General features: G+C 44.5%; 1 pseudogene; it reads right to left on the bottom strand.

Annotated features, from left to right (window-relative positions):
- Positions 1-14718, bottom strand: part of LOC144146653 (uncharacterized) — a 66586-nt pseudogene extending 51868 nt beyond the window's left edge.
- Between the last annotated feature and the right edge of the window lie 2813 nt (positions 14719-17531).

Here is a 17531-nt window from a genome sequence, read left to right on the forward strand (position 1 = left end):
TTGCACGAAAGGAAAAAAGTATTTTTAGATGTGGTGTCATGTCTCAGAAGATTTTGCTCTCGGAGCTTGTAGGCATTTTGCTTGCACACGGTGGTGCGTGCATGCTTCCCAGCTTTGGGCTAGTGCATGGGCCGCCGCTATCCTGTGAGCACCGCAGCAAAGACGTGAATATTGCGGACTTTTTTTTTTCCCCATTGCGAACACAGTACACTGCTAACCTTTAAATGGAGGTTGCAAACCTTCCTTAGAAAGCTAATATAAAAAAAGAAACATTCGAGGAAGCCGTTTCTGCAGTACAAATAAACCACTGTTTTGAAAGCAGTAAAGATGATGCTGAGTGAAACACTGTGGCAAATAGTTTGTTCTTCGCAAAGCAGTATTTCTGGTAGAGAAGTTCAGAATGCAGCCTGGCTGTAATTTTAGAGCAGTCGTGGTTATTAAGAAAGAAGCCGTGGCTTTCTACAGTGCTGTGAACCTCTTATAAATAAGTCGTCAGTGAGCTTGGAAAGTGATGTACGGCTAAACAGTGAGTAGTCAAATGCATTCACGCGTTTTTTTTTCCAGAAAATAGTTTTTCTACCTTTAGTTGTAAGACAGCAGCTGGTGGCTTTAGTGAGCAACTACTGATGCCCCCTCCTCAACCCCCCCCCCCCCCCCCCTACACACACATACGCACCTTTTTTGGCATCTTTCTTTGTCAACTATGACTGCACGCTGCAATTTCTGTGGCTGCAAAGCTCGTGTGAGCGTACTGAGTTTGTCCCCTGCCATTTCCGTGGCCTCAACAATATTGGGGCAGCAAAGTTTTACAATCTAGGCAACTGACCATTCATAGCCGTAGTGCAAAAACATTGGGCCTGTTTGTTTCTTATTGCGTGTGATTTTTTTTTTGAGGTTCAACACTGTAAGGACACCTATGCGCAGAATTTTGCAGCGTGTGCTTCTTGCAATATCCTCGCTTTATTACACAAGACTAAAGAGGAAATGCGGTACTATGCCGTAATTGAGACAACTGAAATAAAGCCAACGGTATATAGGCTGTAAAAAGTGCAATAATGTAAGTACGAGGTCCAGGTTTTGTGTTTTCATTATAGAAGCATTCCTTTCCCGTCATTCGCACAAACATTTTTACTCAGTGGCTGCTATGAGGCTTTTTGATCTTAGTGGTTATTCGAATAAATGCTAATGTACTGCAGCACGGCTGAGATGCACTGCTTTAATTTGATAAAGGTACACGTGGGGAAATGTAGTATGATGCTTAATAATGACAGAACTGTATCAATAAGTGTTCTCAAAATACATATTTCATGGGCTTTGTTTTTCCAAATGAAAGATTGAAATGGCCTATTTTAACACACACTTCAGTTGGTTATGTAATGAGTAAAACTCGCCTGCTAGTTTCCCACAGTGGACTGGGACACTTATAAACTAGTTACACTGGCACAGTTACCCCACTAATCATGGTTAGTGCAAACTGAGCTTGGCCACCTCAGTTCGGTTACGCTAACCGCAGTTGCCGCTGCCGCAGTGTTCAAAAATCGCACAAGTCAGTTTGCACACAAGTGGCGGCGCATCAGCTTAGGCGAAAAAAATCACCTGGCGTTCGCAGAAGACGAAGGCCTTAAATAGCGGGAGCCCCCGAAGCTGCCCCCAAGAGGAGCTTGTGCTCTTTGCGTCGCTCTCGCAGTCGGCACGACCGCGCGTGAGCAGCAGCTCGTTTCCGGGTCCACTTGATCAACTATGAGAAAAGCCTAAATTTGTAAATTCCGCTGATCGTTTGCCAATAAAAATAGACAAAGCAGGCAATCATGAAGCGTTTTCAGCACTGGGAAACAATCTGTGCGCACGTCGGCCGTTCCTGCAAACATGCCGGCGCGTCTGTCCGCAAGGGCACTGAAAGCGGCTCGAACAAGCCCAGACCACGGCAGCAACAGCTTGTCGCCCCTCTTCGAAATCAATCTGATCGCGGAGAAGTTCCACATGCGACAAAGTGGATATTATAAAGGTTAAAAATTGTGCTATGTATTGTAATTCGCAGTTGTAGAGATAGCGCCAGTCAAATATCGACCGCGATCATAAGTTCTCAACACCAAACCGACCCGAAAACAAGACGGTCGCGAGCTGCTGGGGAAGCCCCTTTTTCGGCGTGCGCGAGTGCGTCGCGTTTGGGTCTGAAGCAACTGCTTAACGATATTTTTTGTCTACACTGCTTCGCCTTTGGTTTTTATCGTGAGGTTAAAAGTTTGTTACTTTATTTTTGTCACGCTCACAACCAAGTGACCGCTGTCGACACACTTGGAATTTCGCATGTAACAGCCAAAACCGCAGTTTGCGATAACCGCAGTTAAAATTTAGTAACCACCGTTAAACGTAACTACAGTTACTTCTGCCGTGTAACTAGGGTATTAATCTCAATTAAGGTATGGTGTGGGGACAACCAAAATATTTGAATATTAAAACAGTTGTGTTGACTTTTTTCCAGAACTTCTAGGGCTCCATGTCAAAATTAACAATATTTTCTAATGATAACATGAAGGACAAACAGCTGCAATGCAGTTGCATAAGGAGAGCAGCATAAAATGAAAGAAAGCTGTTTTGCAAATGGTAGGATGTTGCACCATTCTTTGGATGGCTCTTCAACTGCATGGCAGCTTTTAAAGTTGAAAGAATTTTCAGCAAATCATGTAAATCATGTCTGGCATTCCCTTGGAACTCCCTGAGGGTTCAGGTGAGCTTCAGTTGCCTGCTTCTACTCAGAGTCAGCACCTAAAGCAAGAACGAACACCATGGCTATATCATTTTGCACTTAAAATACTGATAAGCTCCGCAAGGTTGTTTGATCAGCGATTCCAAAGATTTGGTTTTATCACAATGGTGTGGAATCTAGTTTGCTGACTGCCCATTTTTTTGCTGCTGCCTTCCAGTGTGTCACAGGGCCCTTGCCACATTATAGTGTGGGGAATAGTGAAAACTTCAATCTGCCCCTTAAAGGAGTGCTGGCACAAAATTTCAAAGCACAGATGACTACATAAAAAGCTTTCTTTTTAAATAGAGATACCCCTCAGGAAGGATAACCTTTAAGTGTTCGGAAGATCATATTTTAAGTCAATTTTAAATGTGCATGCTCGAAAAAGTTAAGGATGGATTTCCTTTCGACATCGACATCAGTGTGATGCCATGTGTGCCTCTCCCCAAACTGCCTATGTCAGGGCTCCCATGACGTATCCAAGGTGGCCTACTCTGCCTGATCCTTCTGAGAACACACGGATCCTTCAGTAATGACGCCAGTGTTTTCTATTGAACACAATTGTCGAGAGACATGAGCCCAGTCTTTAAAAAAATGTCTGCTGTTGTCTTGGGTGAAAAGCAAGGAAATGCCCAAAACACGCAACACAAAAGACAAAGAAATAAGTAGAAACAACAGCCCTTGTGTTTTTCCTCATTTCTTTGTCTGATGTATCTCGCCCATTTTGCAGTCTCGTCTTTTTCAACTTAGAATCAACTTGGCCTAGCCTCAACCCTAGCAAGTCTTCATGGGCCCTTCTTTGAAATTACAAAGGGTTTAATGGGTTTGTATGCTTGCGTGATGCATACAAAGGAGAGATCTTACTTATTTTCATTCACTTCGAATTGAACAAGCAGTGACAGGTTAAAAATTTGCAACTTTTGCTGAATAGCAGGGGTCAGCAAGCTTTTCAGGCGGAGAGCCGGGTTTAATGCAATGGACACGGAGGGGGCCGGAGGGCACATTGGTTGGAAGGGGAGGGGGGCTTTGCAGGCAAATAAATTTTTGGGAGGAAATTGAAAGCAGTGTACAAAACTGGAATAGCAATCCTTATCATGTTTATTTCCAGCACGAATGTCATGAGCTTTCATGCCATGTCGGCCTTCAGGTAGAAAGTGACAGAGGAGAAGGGGTCTACCATTGTGCCGGGGGCCACATAATACTGCCCCATGGGCTGCGGGTTGCCAACCCCTGATTTATAGCATTTTCGTATATCGTCTGAACATGAAGCACTGGACAAACTAAGGTTGTCAGTTCTAGATGACTTCATTTGTGACAGGGATGGGTGGCATCTATGGAAACTTTCTGGGCGTTGTGGACAACTCAAGGTAGGTTTTCGTGGGAAGATTGACAAGCATGCTCTCGTTATGTTGCAACACTTGTGAGAGGGAACCCCTGTGTCAGAGGACCTGTTTACAGTCTAGTTTCCTGGTGCTAACAAATTCCAAAATTTTTATGGCTGCTGCAAAGATCTTAAAAAAGAATTGTTTTTACATTTAGTAACAGTTTGTGACCTCGCTCAAGCATTCAAAATGCTTGCCCGGTTTTCTATTCGTTTTGGTTGCTTGTCCATTTTTCATTTTCAAAGTACCGTATATTATGTGTGGTCTTGTTTTTTTGCAGTGCCTGGCACTGTGCATGAGAGTGGGCGAATATTTGCATCACTGCTGCTAATCTCACAAGGTTTGTGGGATTTCTGCATCTTAAAATCGAGAAAATTGACATGCAGTTTATTAGGCTTTAGGCAATACCTGCTGTTAATAGTTACTGGTGGGTTCTTTAGCATAGCCATGAAGCACAGTGTGATTGCTTTGCGTTTTAGGTTATTTCATCCCTTCTTTCAAGCTTAGAAAGACGTGTTTGGTGAGTTGGTGCATCTTAACGATACTTGAACTTGGCGCGAAATATTGACAATCACAGAAAGTAGCTGGTGAAAACAGGCAATGACTAGCAACTAACTTTTAGGCAGCGTAAGAACACTTAATTGCAGGCCAAAGTTACGTGGCTCCACTTGCATGCAAAAAAAAAAATTGTGATAAGGAAAGTTCACAGCCTAATAAATACGCTCTTTCATATGAAGACCCGTTGAAATGTCACTGACACAATTGCATCCGTTCTTTCCTATGTGGTAAGCTTCCTGAATCTCCCTTCCTCATGTATCACTGCACCTGGACAATTTTCACTTGCTTTTTAAGAGCGTCATGCATGCGCTTGCAGAGCTATGGATGGGGTTATGCCCACTTGTGCAGTTCTCAACTGAGAGCTTATGTTCATGTTCACGCAATCGCACGTTCACACACCTTCCAGTGTGCTCAATGCATTCCTTTCCACATGAAAGAGGTATCTCATAAGCAATGTCCGTACACAGCAACTTGCATAGGCATTGGTGGGCTTTTTCTCGCACCCTTGCCTATCAAAGGGACCCGTAGCACTTTCCCTCAACTACTCGGAATGTATTTTGGGGTAAAGTCTATTGTGCCAGCAATCACCTCCCACAAGAATCATGAAAATATGTTCGCTATGATGGAAGGTACGTGCGATGCAAGATCGCACATAATCATCCCCTCAACTCATTGCGCAGGGTGCTCTTTAAACCTTTAATTAAGGCAACGCCCCAATTGCCTATATAAGACATTTTGCAGGAAAGTGGAATTTTTCTATCACTTATGATTAAAATTCAATCGCTAGTCTGTCAAATCTCATTTTGTCTGCTTCCTTTTTTTGTGTGTGGGTTTGTCCCTCGTGAATTTCTCGAGCACATTTCTTTCAGGTACTTTTTGGGCACTACATCTGTTCTTGGTGTCGTGCAGAGATAGATGCAAAAAAAATTGCCAAGATCCGTGTAGAAATAAAAAATTTGTTTAATTTTAAATTTAAAAATACATGCAAATAGAGCACTGCCCTCTTCTCGAAAACCGGAAATCCGCTACTCACTTTCTCACTGACCCCGATGTCATATGGCGGGACAAATGAGGGCGGCAAAAAATACATCCTGGAAGTTTTAAGCCCATGGTGGCCTGACCTGGGAAGCTCCTTTCTGCGCTTCTTGACGCTGTCGTTCGGTGGAACCGTGCCGGAAAGTAGGAGAGGACAAGCAGCCACACGAGACCAGCAAAGTGACGTGCCTGCCGCTGCGTCAATGGGTGTTGCTATGCCTCTTTGTCTGAACTCTGTACCATCTTTACCTCTCTTTAATTTAGTGTGAAGCCATGTTCAGCACTGCCTTGCTATTGAGGTTTCATGTGAACATCACTTGTGGGTTTAAAGAAAGGTTAAAGAAACAGCTGCATATTCTGGTAAAAAAAATCCTTATAGAACGCTCACAGCAAAAAAAAAAAAAAAAATCCGCGGGATTAGAACCACTGACTTGCAAAACAGTACTTCAGATTCTTACCTCTCGACCATATACACAAGCTGTGAGACTTGCAAAAATTGAGCACAGAGCTGAGTAGTCAACAAATATTGCCAGGTGTGTCGGTTTCTTGTCATGTTTGGGAAATTCTGGCAGTGAGAATGCTTGTGTCTCACGCACCAATCTTGCAGACAACCCCCATCTTGTTAATACTAGAAGCAATGTAGCTAGAGCTTCCATATTTACCTCATGACAAGCATTACGCGATCGCAATCTCTCCGACGCAAGCAAAGGTAGCGAAGTACAGAATGTGCAACACAGAATTATATCTGTCTCCAAGGGATAATAGCTTGCCAACAAAAACAGTTTGGTTCAATTTGTCTCAAGGCAGCCAATCACTGCTAGAGAAAAATAATGTTGCTGTTTTTCAGTGAATGAAACAGCATTTCCCAGTGCTAAAACATGTCCCCAGACATAGAGACGGAGTGATAACCTGGAAGCTGCCGTCCACTTTTGCTATGCTCCCCGACCACGCCTCCTCTACCATCGATGCCAATATCTGCCGTGAATAGACATCAGCATACGGCGCGCGAATGAACGAGATCGCGTGTATTTCGGCGACGCACGCTGACACCAGGCGATGTCAACAGTGGTGCATCGTAACACGCCATGGAAAGGCACACATGTGCTCGAAGCGGAGCCATAGTGCGGCTCTCTGTTCCTGTCTCTATAGATTTTTGTATTCTTTGAGCCCACGGTTAAGCTTTTATCCTTACTTTAAAGAAAACAAGCAGTAAGGCAACATTTAGGCTCGTTTGGTCAAAATAATGGCATATACACACTTTCAAGCTTAGCCAACTGTAGGGCCAACCGCTCTTTGTCGTCATATCCGGAGGCCTCAAGTGTGACGTTGCCAGTACTGCATGTGCTTGTATTTTTAGACTAAAAAATAGAATAACTTTCTCATATCTGCGCCGCTTTGATCATTCTTTTTGCGCATGTAGAATTTTTTTCGTAGAATGTGGACTTCAAAAACATTATGAACAAAATTGAGGCGTGGCTTTGCTATTGCAAACAGCAGTGACCAGTGGAGCTGAGGGGAAGCCTCAGAAAATGGCACACCTTCCTAGTCTACCTCGACAACGCCGTAGTATTTGCCCGGAACTGCGACGAGCAACTTAAACATGAGCGCGGCCCGACAAAGCGCATTCCGAGAGGGAAACGAATGTCCCGGGGTTTTTCATCCCGGTGGACTTGCCATCGAAGTAGTCTGCTGCTGGAAACAAGGTGCAGACCCGCGAAAACGATCTGGAGGCGAGAAAAGGCGTGGCTTTGCTGTCGCAAACAGCCTCGCGAAAGTTATGCGCGGAACGCTGATGTCATTGCTAACGTCATACCATGTGCGCTCGGCAAGGCTAAACCTTTTGCACGAGGACCCTTGTATGTGCACCGGTCCTCGTCTCCACTCTCCTCCCTCCTCCCCCTCGCAAACTCGGCTGACGGACTGTGTGCTGTAGCGCCCTGCTAACATCGCTCCGAGGAGCACAAGCTTGACAGCTCTGCTGTTAAAAAGAAAAGGCCAGAGCTCTGTGCCGTGCAATAATCAAAAGGCAGCAGAACTGATTGTGTTTTCTACGACAACAAACTGTTTGCTTTCTCATGTGCTCACGTTAAAGGTATGCTTTTGCGTCATATGTTCAGCCTCGATGCATTCAACTTACAAGTGTATTTCAAATTTCCTTTCTCCGTTAGGCCCAGTACTTTAGCCACATTGGTGGCTACGACTTCAAGGCGGCTGCCCGCACGGTGTTGGGCATGGTGATTGGGCCGCCAGTGGCATTGTCCTGCAGCTGGGCAGGGTCCAAGGGGGCGAAAGAGGCCTTCTGCGAGCTAGACAACATTGTCTCTTGTTCTTGGTAAGCTGCCCTGATTTTATTTTATGCACGAGGAATTTATTCTATTATTTTCAGGGGCTACTTTATTTCAGTGTATTTGTTCGACCATTAGAGCTTATTTTTAATGTTCTTGTTTACAGGAATGAATACGGATATTGTTTGGTAACGCGTAATAAATATTGGCTCTCTGGAATAGTTGTACGTTGTGAAAACTAGAGGCATTGCATTAAGCAAGTTTGTAATACTTCTTTTTTCACCTGCGCGGTGGCTTAGTGGCTAAGGCGTTGTGCTGCTGTGCTGAAGGTCACGGGTTCGATCCCAGCAGCGGCGGCCGTTTTTTTGACGGAGGCGAAAAACAAAGACGCCCGTGTGTTGAGATTTCGGCACACGTGAAAGATCCCCAGGTGGTCGAAATTAATCCGGAGCCCTTTACTACGGCGCACCTCATAACCTGCGTAGTTTCGGCGCGTTAAACCTCATAATCAATCAATCAATTGAATTTTTTTTTCAGGAAGGGCATTGCTAAGCCTGTGGATATTTTTACAGTGTAGTATATTACTTATTTGTCTGTTTTCAATTTTCTTTCAGTGTCAATACAGCCCAGGTACCCCGACGCAAACAAGGTCGCTGTGGCAGCTGTTATTAAGAAATGGCTATGCTCCGCCGGCGACCGGGATGGCGGCCGCACGAAGCGGGAGACACTGGACAGTATGAACTGAGCAAAATAACGAAGCGGAAGACACTGGACAGCATGAACTGAGCAAAATAAAGTAAAAAAACATAATCACCACAGGCTTTGTAAATCACTACATGTCCCTGAAAAGGGTAAACAGTGCTCTTTAAAAGGGCACAAATGCTTATGCATGCAGTACGAACTTACAGCATGTCCCATTTTTAGGAACCCATGTGCGCAATTCGAACTGAAAGCTGCTGGGGTAGGACAGCCGGGATGTAAATGGCAGAATTTCTACTATGGTTGAACTGCTAGTATATACCTAAAGTTGAACAGCCAGGCTCCAGAATATGTTCAAGAGCCGCTCACCAGAAAAAGCTGACTGGCCGTACTTTGGCAAAAGCTTATGGGCCATTGATTAGACACATTTCAACGGCCGACCATCGGCATAAGGTCAACAGCTGACCTCCTGCAAAAGTTAAACAGCCGGCCTCGGGCAAAGGTTCATCATCCAGCCTCCGGCAAAAGTTAATGGCTGATCTGCGGCAAAGCTGTACGGCCGGAGACCGTTGTGGACCCCTCTGCAATGAATTGGTAAAAGGAGAGTGGCCATTGAGTGTACAGCAGTTAACTTTAAACACACGGCAGAGGCCCACCTTTGAGTGCGCGCTTTACACTTTGACTGGAGAAAGGCCGGGCAGAAATTACCCGGCTGAAGTTGCTCGGCTGATTTTAAGCCGTACAGGCTTGTGCTGCTTGGGTAATGGATATGTATAGAGAAATCTTCATAATGAAAAACAAGAAGTGCCGGCTAACTATCAGTAATCATTAGCATGTTACTTCTTAACAACATTATTGATTATGCGTTGAAAATTGTATGTTTAAGAAAAAATAACGAATTGATAGGCTTTTCTTTCAAAGAAAATAATAGCGTTTAGTAGACAAACAAGCAAGAAAGGGATCAGACAAGCGCTCGTCTTCTCTAGCCTTTAAGTAGTTCATCGCTCTTGTTCTCGTCTTCTAGCAATGTACGAGCTTCCCGATCTCCCATAATAGTGCATGTTAAGATTTGTCAAATGATTCGTGACACTAAAACGCTAACTTTACGACAAAATGTATGTGGAATGGTTTTAAAGAGCTTAAAAAGTAAACTAATTTGCGTACATGAGGGCGTAGTCTGTTGAGCTTGCTTATCGGCGCTGTCAGCAGACATCCTGCTCTTTTTTGCGGGCTGAGGAGAGCCTGTGAAAAGAGTGTAAAATATCACAGACTTTAGAGTGACGTTCTTAAAATTGGTCTTAGGCGGAACATCAAACAAATACAAATAATCTCTTTTATAACACTTCGAGCATTCATGCAAAAAACTATCACGCCGCTTAAAGGAGCCATGAAGAGAAAACAAAAGTTTGTTTTACTCGAAAGATTAGGTGTTTCATAGTACCCCAAGCGCTTTCCCGGAAGCAAATAATGCTTTATTCACTGAGAAATAAGGCAATTTCAGCCAAAATTTTAAATCTCCCGCTAAAATTGCACATTCCGTGACGTGAACAATGGCGTCATACGAGCCGGTCCTAGAAACAGATACTTAGTATGTTGACTCCATATAGCACCCACACGCGGGAGTCGACCGAGACGGCGGCCTTTTTAAAAATACTAGTAAATCCTAGTGCACCCGCAGCCCTAGTCATGGAATCGCCTGATCCGGAGACCAAAACTCTCGCCGAGGAGCTCGAGCTTGCATTTAACAACCTCACACCACTTGAACGCTCAATGCTTCTAAGTGCACGAGCGGCAAGAGTTGTGGGATACGCGGTGGACGGGAAAGCGACCATTCCGCGATAGCCACAACAGACGAACGCCCTGCCGTCAGCACCGCTGCCTCGTCAGCCCCGTCGCGACGGACGAATACAGACTGGTACGTATGTGCCGTATTTTTATTAAGGTTAATAATAGTTCAATTTCAGTAGCAGTATCACCTATGCCAGTTGGCCGGTGTCGTGTATGGAAAGCCGTTCGCGCGAGCTCTCTGCTTCGACCAGAAATATCCGAGCGTCAATGCGCGGTGTTTACGGAATTTTTTCCCCAAGGTCAGAGCGATTTGACAAAGTCGGCGACGAGCGCCAGCATGTCCCAGGAGTGAGCTAACGTAAGGGTCCCTGCCGTAATCACTTCCTCGGAAATGAAGCGAGCACACTCGTACTTCCTTTAGCTCTCTTTCTCCTCCGTTTGCAAAGTTCACAAAACGTAGCCACTTGCTTCGCCGAGGTTCGTCGTTGGGCAGCACATGAAAGGAGATCTCCTCACGGGCGGGGATGTCGCACTCCCTCGACGATTTGCTCGTACTACATGGGCATTTCAAAACGCAGCAACGAAATTTCATTGCAAAGTACTCGAACAAACTGAAGTTTTCAGTGGTTGTAAACTGGAAACGAGCTCGTAACGACAGCAGCAAGCCAACACCATTCGAAACTTCTGCGACGACTGGCACTATCTCGTCGCTTCTTGCTGTTCCTTACTCCCCTCGTTTCTATTTTTACCTTTGCTGGTTGGCGATATGACGGCCAACCTCCTGTCAAGGGATTAAGATACCAAGCAAGGTCGCGGCTGTACGTGCTGGAACGGTTCGTTGGCCCCTAAGAGCCTCGAACCCGAAAATTCGTCTGCGCGACGGTGGCGACGGCGAGATGTCGAGTTCGGCCGGCGGTAGTTTCGTACGCATTGGCGCACACGCTTGAGTGTTCGTTCAGAACTTCAACCGTTTACTCCGCCGTTCTTTATCATAAAAAGAATGTGCAGTATGTTTCACGGGCATTTAGCTCGCTATGCAAACTGTAAGCCCTGCCTAACATGCGTTTGCTTTTGCAGGCCTCCGCCAATCGCAGAGCATTATCGAGTGACATCATAGGTTCTGTTGCGGAAAATGAGCTGGTGGGTCGCACGGTCATTTCCGTTTTTCCTAATTATGTAGCTTATTTGAGCGAATTTTGCGTTATAAGTGGTGTCGTTATGGTTCTAAGGAGGTAATCTTCCGAATGAACCAAACTTGTGTTTCCTCTTCATGGCTCCTTTAAAGGTGGCTCATGGCATTTAAAAAGGCATAAGGGTTGTATGCTCAAAGGTGGCTCATGGCATTTAAAAAGGCATAAGGGTTGTATAAAGAAAAAATGACCGTTCACATATTGTCAGTATTTAGTGGGGTACTAGTTTAAGGTCAGCTGATTCATACTTCTTGTTCGCTCAGGGACCGTGGTAGGCTTAAAATTAACCCTGTAGGTGCTAAATGAGACTGCATTACTAAACACGCATTAGCAATTTAAGTGGTGATTTTTAAAGAGCTCATAAAGTAAAAATTCCCCGCATTTCCCCGAGGGGAAGAATGTGAAAGTGCGAATGCACGAGTTGAATTTGCGCGGTTCGGTAATGTTCGCGAAAGAGAGATCACACACACACACACAACTACAAAGAAAGAAAGATGCATTTATTCACAGACACCTATTTGTGTTGTCGTTGTACTTGATTGCTAGAGCGGATCTCAGCTTTGAAATTTCGTGTCAGTACTCCTTTAAGCGGGTGCATTAGCCCTTCTCACGCCCGATACCTGGCCAATCCCCCACGTGGGTATTTGCCATGTCAGCGGCCAGGCAGCGCGCGCCCATCTCCCCCCGTTGCCAAGGAAGACGAGGAGATTCCTGGCCAATCCCCCACGTGGGTATGCTATGCGGACATCGCCGGTGGACGCAGGTTCAGGGTCGCTTAAGAAGTGCATTCGCACTTAAAACAATCTGTTTACACGTGTGCTCATCTTGAACTTGGCCATCTTCGCTGTGAGCAGGCATCGTAGTGGTATTCGCGGGCCGAGGGAAGCCTGTGAAAAGAGTAAAATTGCACAGATTTTAGTGTGACATTCATAAAGCTGCTATTAGGCGTCACATTAAATACTTATAATTAGTTTCATATCTAACACCTACAGCATTCATGCAAAAAACTATTACACCAATTAAATGGGGCTCAGGGAATTTAAAAAGGCATAAACCTTGCATAAGGGAAAAATCACTTCACATATTTTCAGTGTTTAGGTATGTACTAGTTTAAGTTTAAGGCTAATTTTTTTACCTGGCTAGTTATATTTAGCAGCAAAATTATGCCGGCGAATTTATGGTTGCTCTGTGCACCATGCATTGGTATTGTTGGTTTAATTTGTGGGAGAATCTCCAAAATACTGCGCCATGATAACTTTGGCAGGGAGACATTGTGTATTAAGCGCATTTCTGTAAACAGATGTTGCAGGTAATAAAGTTTTTGCTGTTGTATGTTCAATTTACAGTAATCTCACCTGGGCTCTCGATGTGTGTCTGCCCATCGCCAAAGATGGAAACTGTTGGCACAGCACATCTTAGAAGCCTTGTCTGTCCAGGGTCCGCGTAGTCTCTGCTGGTGTGGTGAAATGGGCAGAGCACAGCCGGTAGCTGCTGTAGATCTGACGAGGCGGTAAATGAGCCAGGTCTTGCCTTCTCGCATACTTGAGCCAAACGCGAGATCTGGAACACCAACGTTTGCATGTGTAGTATTTCGGTTATAATAGATTCTAGCTTCTTTCTATTTTCAGGGGCACATGAAAGAGTTTTGAGTGAAAACTGTTTTCGAAATTAACGTTATTTGATATATTTCAAATCTTCATTTCTCAATTTGATTTTTCCTAAAAGAACGACTTGTGACAACATCAATCATGCAGCATGAACATCGATCGTTTAAATTGAAATGTGGTTTTATTATTCAGAAACGCGAATACATAATTCTATGTGTGTGATCATAATGTTCTGTGGCAACGACCCAGCTTTCCTTCTAACGCAATATATATTTCTTGAGGCAAGAGCAGTCATCCCACATTAGGATTTCTAAATGATTATTCATGCATATATACTCTCCCGCACTGCGTAATCATCAAGTATTTCTCGGGCCTTGCAGTAAACCTGTAATTAATTTTGGGATATGTTATGCCTTCATTTTGCAATAATTAATCGGCTTATAGTAGTAACTGCATCCTTGCGAGTTTATTGTAATTTTACTTAAAGCTGAAAACCAAAGCATAAAATTGAAACATTGAATTCCAATACTTATAAAGTGTAAGTATTCGAATTATTATAATTATGATTATTATTACAAACATATGCAGTAATTGCTTAGTTTGAGTATTAATTGCTACCAATCACTCCTGCTATATGCCGTGGATTCATGTGAAGTCAAAATGCTAAACACACAATTTAGATGCAGTAATTTAAATAGCCCCCATGTAAACTCACATGTGTAAGTAATTTATGTAGTCATGAATTATTTAACATAGTGCTAACCACACTTGCTATGGACCCTCCCTTTGAATCATGGACCTCGAGATGCCTTCCTCTAGGTTTAGACATTAATAGGCTGATGCTGCTGATGCTAATAATAATAATAATAACGACAACAACAAGAATAACGCATGCTACGAAAATAAACTCAACGCAGGCAATGGAAAGTTAATAAAAAGAGTCCGGATAAGGCCACGCTGTTCTATTAGTTATTTATAGGGTGCTACAAATATAAGTTTCTGCATACCGTGAATTCACTTGAGCCAAAATGCAAAACACACAATCGAAATACAGTAAATTCGAAACCAACAACGTCTGTACCTAATGTAGTAATTGGATTAATTGCCAGATGATCTTCCGCGCATGTCATGTATAACTCAAGACGTAAAACAGGCAACCGGAAAGTAATTAATAACTAGCCTGCGTGTATGCTCAATTAAATTACATAGCTACTGCACCAACCGCATCCTGCTATGCCGCGCAAGCGTAGAAAATCAAAACGAGCAGCATGCACATCGTACCTTTCGTCTGCCGGGATCCGGAAGAATTTTATGCCGGTGTGGCGTGCAGAATTTCGGCACCACTCAGCACAGCAGGATTTGTGATGACGGCGCGAATCCATGCATGCGTCTATTTCGCTGAAGGAAACTTGACGGTGGTAAAAGCGGCCTTTCGAACACCTGAGACGGTATCATACATGTGCTCGCGACAAGAAACGCCCCTTTTCAGCGGTGCGAATTAGAAAGGCGCGGTTCCCGTTTTCCACTCCGGGTGGCGCTCGTATTTTCGCAATCTCGAACTGCAACTTCTAAGTTCACTTGCGTATTAAAAACTCCGTTATTAATTGGTAACCTGTTAATAAATATAAAATGCAACAACAACGTTCATTTAAGCTCGTATGTAGTACAGCCCCCAAACGTTAGGATCGCTGCAGTCACGGGACAGGAAAACGGCGGAGTTTCATCCCCCTGGCCGCGCCCGCAACTTTACGTCGTCACAACAAAGCGGGTTTCCACCAGAATATCAAAAATATAAATTTCAGTAATTCACGCCTCTAGCTTCCTCATGGGCTACGAGGAATGTCGTAGTGAAAGCCTTCGGAAGCATTTTGACCACTTTAAGATCTTTACGGGCGCCGAAATCACGACACACTGGCGTTTCTGTTTTCTGCTTTCATCAGAAAAACGACTGGCGCTGCCATGTATTGAACCAGCGGCCTCGGGCTCAGCAGCGCAACGCCTTACTCCCTGAGCACCCGCGCTGTGTTTTTCATGTGGGCCTGTCCCCAAGGTTTCTTGCAACCCATAGTTAATGAAGAAAAGTGGGAGGGAGCGCTGGGCAGCTCGTTCCCAGAGGTCCAGATACGTCTGGTCACCCGTGCTGCCAACGTCGCTGCCGGCCTCAAACCGGCGTCCACACCGCTTCCGTAAACCAGCCTAAGGGTCAGTAGAGTGATTCCTCCTTATCTTCCTGCACCAGGACTTATACCGGCACCAACACTAGATGACCTAACTAAAACAGGGTACAAAGCATTTACGCCGGTGTCTCAGAAATCGAGTAAGATGTAGATTATAAGCCCAATATAGCGAAAATAAAGCCAACTACTTAGCGTCTAATCATAGGTTTTCAAAGTACTTTTCCATATTCCCACGGTTATGTATCCGCTGAAAGCCCGCTTTGGCAAAAGACAGATTCCGCCACGCGGCCAAGTTAAAAATTACCCTAAAAATAGCTACGAATATCCTCTCAGAGAACAGCCACGTAAGAACTATTCTAGACAAGCGGGTAGTTCCAACCCACAATCACCAAAAACAGACAATTTTTAACCAATTCTTGTCCACAAATAAAATTTCCAACAAAGAAATAGCAAGAAAAAGCTACAAAAAACGATAAGACTCATGTAACCATTGATAATGACCAGAATGCTGCAGAGCCTGCTATACCACAAATTTCCCCGCACCAAAACAACGTGAAAGAAACAGCATCATTTTGACACCACATAAAGCCGTTCTCAACCTCACAATTTTGACCATGAGACAAACTAACAAAGGGTGGACAACCAAGATAACAGCATAAAAATGCATAGACGGGTCTAGAAGAAGGGGCCGACCATTTACTCGATGGAGGAATGAAGTAGCATATTCGGAGCAAAGAATGAACTCGGGACGCGCAGGACCCCAGCGCGTGAAGGTGAATACGAGAGGCCTGCACACTGCAGTCGTCCTAAACAGGTTGTTGGTGATAATGACGACGAATAGGTGCATAACTTGAGTCTTCCTAACGCATTTCAGAAAATCTGAGAAACAATCCACTCTCCTAGCACCAAGAAAGTGGATGTGAAAACAAAATCCGGAGGGCCATCATACCCCCTTTGAACAGAAACAGGCACCCACAAGGGCGCATCCCCAAACAAAGAAGAAAAGAGAGCCACCCCCACCCCTTTGAAAAGAAACCCCTGCACGTCATGACAGACATAGCACCAATCCAGTTACCCAGCATAAAAACCCTCCTCTACCAAAAATATGGATAGAGTCCTACACAAGAAGGGGCGTTATGGCAGGCTCAAGTTCATTCGGGGTAAGTTTCAGTCTGATGAGACCTCAGTATACGCCGGCTCCCGGGTGTATCGAAGCACGATGCTTCAATTGTTGTAGTTGACAACTCTGGCAATCTTTGTGACCGCATGACCCTCCAAAGTACACGAAGAAAGAAGTGGAATTTGGAGCCATCCTACTGGCAATCCGAATAAAGGATGTATCAAATAAGAGCCTAACATCATTACCGACTCACAAAGGACATCATACAGTTTTTTGGAGGCAGAACACTAAGCGCTTGGGAATGATATTCCATCCATAATGCCGAATGTTAACGTTACCTGGACAGCCCGATCCAGTTGTCTGAAAGCGAACGACGCACTATACAATAGGTACACGAACTCACATACCGGATTCCTTGTGACCACGACTACTACAATTGCCTCTTAGAAAAACCTTAAGAAGGAATCTTCATCCTCTGCCTAGGAACACAATATCTCCCCTCACTACAATGAGGTCTCAATGCCGAAGAATCACAAGCTCTGGAGACGAAAAACCAACGCAGGTATCTGAAAATCTATGTGCGTTAAGGTGTTCGGTGGAAACAAGAGACATTAACTTGGAATTCTGCTAAATTAGGAGAAACATCCACCCTCTTGCGCGAAACGTAGCCGTATCCAAGGGTATGGCCAGGGGGAGAACAACGCAATCATAACATATTACACTTCTTCGAAGCATGGGGGGCAGATTTGACCAGCTAGTTACCACAAGATCAGCGCGAGCTTACTGCGAGGGCAAGGGAAGGATCTTCTGCATCAGGAGCCGCAGAACCAGGTTCCACCTTTGGGCTCTGTCATCTCTTTCGTAAGCCACTCCCATTTTCGTAAACCACACTATTTCTTCCTGGACAGAGATCTTCTACCCGCCACTGTGGTTCAGTGGCTAAG

The sequence above is a fragment of the Haemaphysalis longicornis genome, unplaced genomic scaffold, assembly GCF_048455015.1.
Source record: "Haemaphysalis longicornis isolate Haplotype H1 unplaced genomic scaffold, Haemaphysalis longicornis Haplotype H1 scaffold_7, whole genome shotgun sequence".
In the NCBI taxonomy this organism is placed as follows: Eukaryota; Metazoa; Arthropoda; class Arachnida; order Ixodida; family Ixodidae; genus Haemaphysalis; species Haemaphysalis longicornis.